This window comes from Patiria miniata, unplaced genomic scaffold (assembly GCF_015706575.1).
Source record: "Patiria miniata isolate m_02_andy unplaced genomic scaffold, ASM1570657v1 HiC_scaffold_14, whole genome shotgun sequence".
NCBI lineage: Eukaryota > Metazoa > Echinodermata > Asteroidea > Valvatida > Asterinidae > Patiria > Patiria miniata.
Window position 1 is genome coordinate 673,766 of NW_024037052.1, and position 8,094 is coordinate 681,859.

The 8,094-nt window shown below is 41.3% G+C and overlaps 1 long non-coding RNA gene across 1 annotated transcript; it reads left to right on the forward strand.

The window, feature by feature from the left end:
• Positions 1–1,243: 1,243 nt before the first annotated feature.
• LOC119721839 lies at positions 1,244–6,959 on the forward strand. The gene is made up of 2 exons (XR_005270312.1): positions 1,244–1,302; positions 3,975–6,959. It is a non-coding gene; the product is annotated as an uncharacterized LOC119721839 (long non-coding RNA).
• Positions 6,960–8,094: the final 1,135 nt, after the last annotated feature.

The window sequence follows — 8,094 nt, forward strand, 5'->3', positions numbered from 1 at the left end:
TTTGTGTTGCGTTCTGTTCATGTCTGTCTGTTTCGTCTCCCTATTTGTCCGGGCCCACTGTGTTCACCCCCTTGTTCAGTTCCGTTCGTCTTCGTTGAATTTTCAAAGATGCAGAGTTTTGACATTTCACTAACACTTTTTGTTTCTTCCAGTTTTCTCTTTTCTGTGTGTGCAGATTGAAGATGAAGGGCACAGAAGTAAGGTCGTCCAAGTGCAGCATTCATCTCCCACAGGTAAATGAGTAATGTTTCTCCTTGCAAAACGTCTCTGTTTTGATGCGCTTCCTTGCATTTGAATGGGCTTGCTGGATTTTAACGTGGAGGTAGACCTTGGGGTATATCTTTGGAGTTTGAGATGGCAAGTTGGACATACAGTACTTGTTGATAAAATGGAAATGTATTGGAGGTTTGATGACAGGACGTGATGTCAGAAAATTTGGATATTGAATTTACAATGTATACTTGCTCTTTTTTTCTGCCACAGGGAGCTTTTGAATGCTGCGAAGAGAGAAGACGCCGGTTTTCATCGAAGTTTTTGTAAGTAACTGTAACCTTTTTCCGTGTGACGTCTATCGGGGAGGGAAGGGGGGGGTAAGGGGAGGTGAAACTTGTGTCACCGGCGGTGGAAGCTACCCCTGCCTGGGTCTTTGGTCTGAAATTGGGATCATATCTCCAGCTTGGGATGGAGATATGTCCTCTTTGCAGGTCTTAGCCCCCAGGACGACCGTTGTGAAAGTGTGTGTGGTGGGTTGCCGGCTGTTTTGTTGCGTTCTGTTCATGTCTGTCTGTTTCGTCTCCCTATTTGTCCGGGCCCACTGTGTTCACCCCCCCTTGTTTCAGTTCCGTTCGTCTTCGTTGAATGTTCAAAGATGCAGAGTTTTGACATTTCACTAACACTTTTTGTTTCTTCCCAGTTTTCTCTTTTCTGTGTGTGCAGATTGAAGATGAAGGGCACAGAAGTAAGTCGTCCAAGTGCAGCATTCATCTCCTCCCAGGGTAAATGAGTAATGTTTCTCCTTGCAAAACGTCTCTGTTTTGATGCGCTTCCTTGCATTTGAATGGGCTTGCTGGATTTTAACGTGGAGGTAGACCTTGGGTATATCTTTGGAGTTTGAGATGGCAAGTTGGACATACAGTACTTGTTGATAAAATGGAAATGTATTGGAGGTTTGATGACAGGACGTGATGTCAGAAAATTGGGATATTGAATTTACAATGTATACTTGCTCTTTTTTTCTGCCACAGGGAGCTTTTGAATGCTGCGAAGAGAGAAGACGCCGGTTTTCATCGAAGTTTTTGTTAAGTAACTGTAACCTTTTTTCCGTGTGACGTCTATCGGGGAGGGAAGGGGGGGGAAGGGGGAGGTGAAACTTGTGTCACCGGCGGTGGAAGCTACCCCTGCCTGGGTCTTTGGTCTGAAATTGGGATCATATCTCCAGCTTGGGATGGAGATATGTCCTCTTTGCAGGTCTTAGCCCCAGGACGACCGTTGTGAAAGTGTGTGTGGTGGGTTGCCGGCTGTTTTGTTGCGTTCTGTTCATGTCTGTCTGTTTCGTCTCCCTATTTGTCCGGGCCCACTGTGTTCACCCCTTGTTTCAGTTCCGTTCGTCTTCGTTGAATGTTCAAAGATGCAGAGTTTTGACATTTCACTAACACTTTTTGTTTCTTCCCAGTTTTCTCTTTTCTGTGTGTGCAGATTGAAGATGAAGGGCACAGAAGTAAGGTCGTCCAAGTGCAGCATTCATCTCCCACAGGTAAATGAGTAATGTTTCTCCTTGCAAAACGTCTCTGTTTTGATGCGCTTCCTTGCATTTGAATGGGCTTGCTGGATTTTAACGTGGAGGTAGACCTTGGGGTATATCTTTGGAGTTTGAGATGGCAAGTTGGACATACAGTACTTGTTGATAAAATGGAAATGTATTGGAGGTTTGATGACAGGACGTGATGTCAGAAAATTGGATATTGAATTTACAATGTATACTTGCTCTTTTTTTCTGCCACAGGGAGCTTTTGAATGCTGCGAAGAGAGAAGACGCCGGTTTTCATCGAAGTTTTTGTTAAGTAACTGTAACCTTTTTTCCGTGTGACGTCTATCGGGGAGGGAAGGGGGGGGGGGTAAGGGGAGGTGAAACTTGTGTCACCGGCGGTGGAAGCTACCCCTGCCTGGGTCTTTGGTCTGAAATTGGGATCATATCTCCAGCTTGGGATGGAGATATGTCCTCTTTGCAGGTCTTAGCCCCAGGACGACCGTTGTGAAAGTGTGTGTGGTGGGTTGCCGGCCAGGGCGGATCCAGTGGGGCCAAGGGGGCCATGGCCCCCCCCAAAACGAAACTTTTTTTTTTTTTCTGTGACATGGAATAAAGGCAGCAATGAGTACACTCTTTTTTCCTAAAAAAAGTATGGGATATGGTTAAGTGGTCAGATTTTCTAGAGTCCACCACAGAGCATCTATATCCAGAATTTTCGGGGCCCTAACGGCCCCGAACCCCACGCCGTAATTTTTTGAGACTCACTTTTTTGGTGGGGGGGACCAAATTTTTTTTTGGTACCCCCCAAAAATTGTGTTCTGGATCCGCCCTTGTTGCCAGCTGTTTTGTTGCGTTCTGTTCATGTCTGTCTGTTTCGTCTCCCTATTTGTCCGGGCCCACTGTGTTCACCCCTTGTTTCAGTTCCGTTCGTCTTCGTTGAATTTCAAAGATGCAGAGTTTTGACATTTCACTAACACTTTTTGTTTCTTCCCAGTTTTCTCTTTTCTGTGTGTGCAGATTGAAGATGAAGGGCACAGAAGTAAGGTCGTCCAAGTGCAGCATTCATCTCCCACAGGTAAATGAGTAATGTTTCTCCTTGCAAAACGTCTCTGTTTTGATGCGCTTCCTTGCATTTGAATGGGCTTGCTGGATTTTAACGTGGAGGTAGACCTTGGGGTATATCTTTGGAGTTTGAGATGGCAAGTTGGACATACAGTACTTGTTGATAAAATGGAAATGTATTGGAGGTTTGATGACAGGACGTGATGTCAGAAAATTGGGATATTGAATTTACAATGTATACTTGCTCTTTTTTCTGCCACAGGGAGCTTTTGAATGCTGCGAAGAGAGAAGACGCCGGTTTTCATCGAAGTTTTTGTTAAGTAACTGTAACCTTTTTTCCGTGTGACGTCTATCGGGGAGGGAAGGGGTGGGGGGGGGGTAAGGGGGAGGTGCAACTTGTGTCACCGGCGGTGGAAGCTACCCCTGCCTGGGTCTTTGGTCTGAAATTGGGATCATATCTCCAGCTTGGGATGGAGATACTTTATACCATCTTGCTCACAGCCATTTTGAATTCACGTTCGTGTTTGTAGAACATAATGAAATTAGATGGATTGCATTTTGAAAGTGTACTCTAAATGCAACGTGCAAGTGCTACATACATGTACGCAAGCAAGTTAAGCGCATTATGACGGTTAAAAAACGTCACGGCAAAAATCAGCTGCAGCAGATATGCGCACACATTTTCGCAGAGCAAATGAAACACTCAATTTACTGTGCATTTCAGTTTGAGTGTATCGGCTTTGATAGCACACCTGTATGGAATACAGACGCAGATACAAATAGCCGTACAAAAGTTTGAGTTTTCCATAGGTTTGTGCACAAACATGGATGCGCCCATCAGCCATCACTTTGTACATCGAGTCAGCACTCTAGTAATTCAGTGTAGCTCTATGGCAGTAATGTAGTTTCTTCCTAATTGCTTCTTGAAATACGTGTTTTTGTGTTTGTGCATTGGTCATGTATTTTTGTAATACAGAGGATTTCATGTGGAAAATGTTGTTGCATTTTACCTGAATGCTATTAAAATGCATGTACATGTACATTTCCAGGTTTTGTTTATGCACTTGGAAACATGCCCAATTGCCTGAGAATTGCAATATGAAATTTTGGAACAAAAAGTAATCTTTTTAACAATAATTTTCTTTGCATTTCTGCCTGTACACAGACCCTGGAAATCAACGCCACAATTAATGCCCCTCCCCAGAAAGAACCGCACCGGCAGCAACCCCGTCAGTTCAGTCTTCAGCACACGACGCAACAAAGTCACCCAACCTACCTTAGACCTTCAGCACCGCAGGCAATATCGACACCTCGGACTCATGATGTGGTCAATTCCACGCTGGTGTAACAAGCCATTAAGCCTCAGGCATGTGCACTGGCTCTTCATGAGCCCAGTCTCTTAAACATCTCACCCATAGATTGTGTCAGCTGATGGTATTGTACAAATTGCAACATGATCAGAGAAATAGTAGTGGCAAGTTACACTGAGTGAGAGGAGGTAGTGTGAAATCACTGGTGCCAAGGTGGGCTGATGTGGACTACCATACCTCCTAACGTGGACAAGTAATACACTACTTACCCGAAATGAACCATGTTGTATTTGTTCTGTTACACCCATACATAATTCGTTAGTTCCATTGGAAGAAATTCATTGGAATTCCATGGAACATCCCTCCCATGAAATGCGTATATACTGTCATTCTTGAAGGTTGCAGTGTGGTACCACTAGCAACCCGACTTGCATGTGCAATTGTTGCATAGCTCAGGGTTTCAGAGCTAATTATGGGGTACTTCTGTCCTGGTAGCACTGACTGGTTTACGTGCCTCATGCGTGTGCCGTGTGTGCAGGGTAGCTGCTTTTGCTTCCCAGACAAACCTATGCAAGTATGAATAATGCTTTAAGCTTCACTTGTTGTTACTGTACTACCGCCTATTGTCCAAAAGACTAGTCCATGACCCAAAGTGCTAAAAGCACAGCAACTAAAGAACTACATCACTGCAACTGGAGGTCTGTGTTGATGTGGGTGCTCTTGCAGACCATTTCTTGATAGCGCAACACCAGTGTGAACATTTTGTCAAGGGGAAGATTGCAGAAGTGCAATAACAAGTGAATTTCAGTACACACAAATTGAATAAATATTGTCTTGCATTAGGAGTATATAATCAGCTGTCCGGTGTATCTGTAGGTGAGGTGTTTATACAAAGTAAATATTGACTGTTCTAACGTGTGGTACAGTAAAAAGAGTTTCACTTAGTGATCCGTGGAGTGCTATATTTTCCCTCCACTCTTCCTTGAGAATATACTTACAATATGGTATGGATCACCTTGCAATGGTATCGTTTGATTGTACCACTCATTGCAGTCAATATTAGCATACATTGTACTTAAAAGGCAGTGGTGTAGTCAAGTACATTTCCATGAGTACGAAATGTACTGGAGTATGAGTATGAGTACTGCAACACTGCTAGAAGGCATATGAAGTGTGACTCATGAGAATGTGGAGGTGCACATTGATCTATGCAAGACAAAGCTTTGCTTACTGCATTTATTCTAGCTTTATATGAACATCTTCCATATGCCCAGTGACATCTGAAACATTTTTGTCATTGACCTGACCAATCACATTGCTTTATGACTATAACAATGAACAAGTAAGGGCGTTGTTTTCTTCTCTTGCTTTTGCAAAGTTTAAGGAAAACAAGACAAGTCCCTGCATGCTTGATTGATGCGGCATGATTGTCAACATCTGACATGGTTTCTGCACATCCACGTACTCTGGTTCATATTTAACTTATGTAACTTCTTGGAAGCTTCCATCCTATTGTTCATTTGTGTCTCGGTAAACAGTCAAAATGTGGTATTAAGCGCATTCAGTTTTGCTGTTGAACCACTGTTATTAACACATTGAACCCAACTTTTTCAACAACTCAGAATATAGTATAGGTAGATTTTTCTTTAGGACATTAATATCCATGATATATATACGTATATATTTTTAAGAAGGGGCTAAAGTCCAGCACTTTTTGAGTGAGAAAGCTAGAATTGTTTTGCTTGTATCCTATTGTGTATAGCTATCCCGAGATAAGTTGTGTCTAGTTTCTGTGCTGTTATAGTTTGGTTTTCGTATATGGCACATGATGTAGGGTTTGATATTTACTTTGCTAGCTTGTGATTTGCAACTTTGCCACAAACATTTAAGATAAATATAAAGATCATAAAATGATCACTTTTTTGTTATTAATTTCATTAATCAGAAATACAGGTGGAATGTAGGTTAGCTATACACATCAATCATATTGACAAATATGTTGGTTTGTATAAAAAAAAAAGGCCTCCTGTTTAAACGATATACTTAAAGTCTTTATTAGTTTAATTGTGTTGGACAATATATTTCAAATGATGTTTATTATATAAAAAAGTGATCACATAGGGAAATGGTTTCAGTAAATTATGTTTAAAAGAAATCATTTCTGCTATGCAAAATGTAAAAAAAGGTTTAAATATTGTATGGTTTTACTTGTTTATGTATATTCATTTACTTTTACAAAATTGTGCAATTTATGAATTAATAACTGAGCTTTCAGACATTTGAGATGGAAAAAGTCAACATTGATACTAAAGGACCTAAGACAAGAAATGGGAAAATGGGGGGGGGGGGCGGAGCGTTTGTTGAATTCTTTATTTCAGTTATGCTGGTAGCTTTATTTATTTGACATGGTCCTACAGAAACTGCAATTGTTGCAATAAAGTAGTCCAAGTTATTCTTTTGCTAACTGCGAAAACTGTAAACTAATGAATGTACACATGTTTTTGTGAGAATAGATGTGGTTTATTGTAACAATGTATGGTTATATTTTGTACAAATTATCCTACTTCCCATGCATGGATGCTGTGATTATGTTCAGTAATTTAGTTGTTTTAAGTCTATTTTCTTCGGTCAAGATAGAGGTTCTGAGTACAAACAATGTGCTTTTTAAAAATGAACGAGTGATTGTTTGAATTATTGTCTGGTACAATTTATGTTGCACATTGTGACTTGCTTTTCACAGAGTGCATGTACATGTAATATATGAATTCTGTAACGTATGTACTACTAGTATGTTATGTCCAGTGGCCCTAAGAGTGAAATAACATTATGTGAGACTTGCACTTGTGCGTTTAATATCTCCATTATTTAAGTTGTCATTGAGACTCAACTAGAAAAGACTCGAGTTGAAATCGTAATCTTTTCAATGAGGGAATAAATGTGTGTGCTTGTTGGTCGATATTAAACACTGTTCAACACCGGCTTGGAGTCTGGATGATGATACTGACCGGAGCCAAAGGCAAGGGTCGTTATCAGCATCCAGACTCAACCGGTCTTAAACAAAGTGTAGAATACCGGCCAAGCACATATTTATTTCCATTCATAAATACCTCTTCGGTCAAAAAATCTAAACTTTTGGTCCAAAAGTCAAAGGAAGTTAAAACTTATAGATTTCTTACAATTTTGTTCAACAATTTTACTACACTTTTTTTTCTCGAAACGCCCATCTAGCTATTTCATGTTATGTCCCTTTACATGGGTCAACTGTCGTAGGTCAACCAGCCCTAGTGTCAACATATCTAAACTCAACTTTGATTGGCTGGCCCGTGGGGTCGCATACAATTTGCATGTTCGGATATATCAGACATTCGTAGTGAGGCTCTGTAAACATGATCGTTTGATCCTCGGACTACCCAGGAGGCTAGTTTTACCACTCAACTTGAAGCAGCTGATATTTGTATAATTAAGAGCTCAATGGTAGTTGCCCCAGTCTAGTCTTGGGAAGGTCTATGTACATTGTTTCAAGTTGAAGCTCATGAGATTGATCAGTTGACATTCATGACATTGAATTGTATAGATTAGGGATAGGCAATGTGGCAATATTTATGAGGTTGGTACCTAGACAGGCTTGTAGGGGCATCAAGGTCTGCATATGCAAACCGCCCCCCCCCCCCCCACACACACACACAAAGAAATAAAATCCACATTTTTGCTGAATATTTTTGTGAAGTAATTTGGCTCATCTATTACTTTCACCACTGCCTTTAAAAGATTACCTGCAACCATGATGCTTCAACTGAATAAAAATGACATAATAGTGCCATCCAGAGACTAATGTAATCAAGCCCCCCCCCCCTTCCTTGAGTTTGTCAAACTGCAAGTCTTACCCAATTATATGTTGGTCTGGTGTCTTTACCCCCCCCCCCCCCCTCGTGCATACATGCCTGGTATTGGCTCAACTGTGGCTTCTATTAGTGA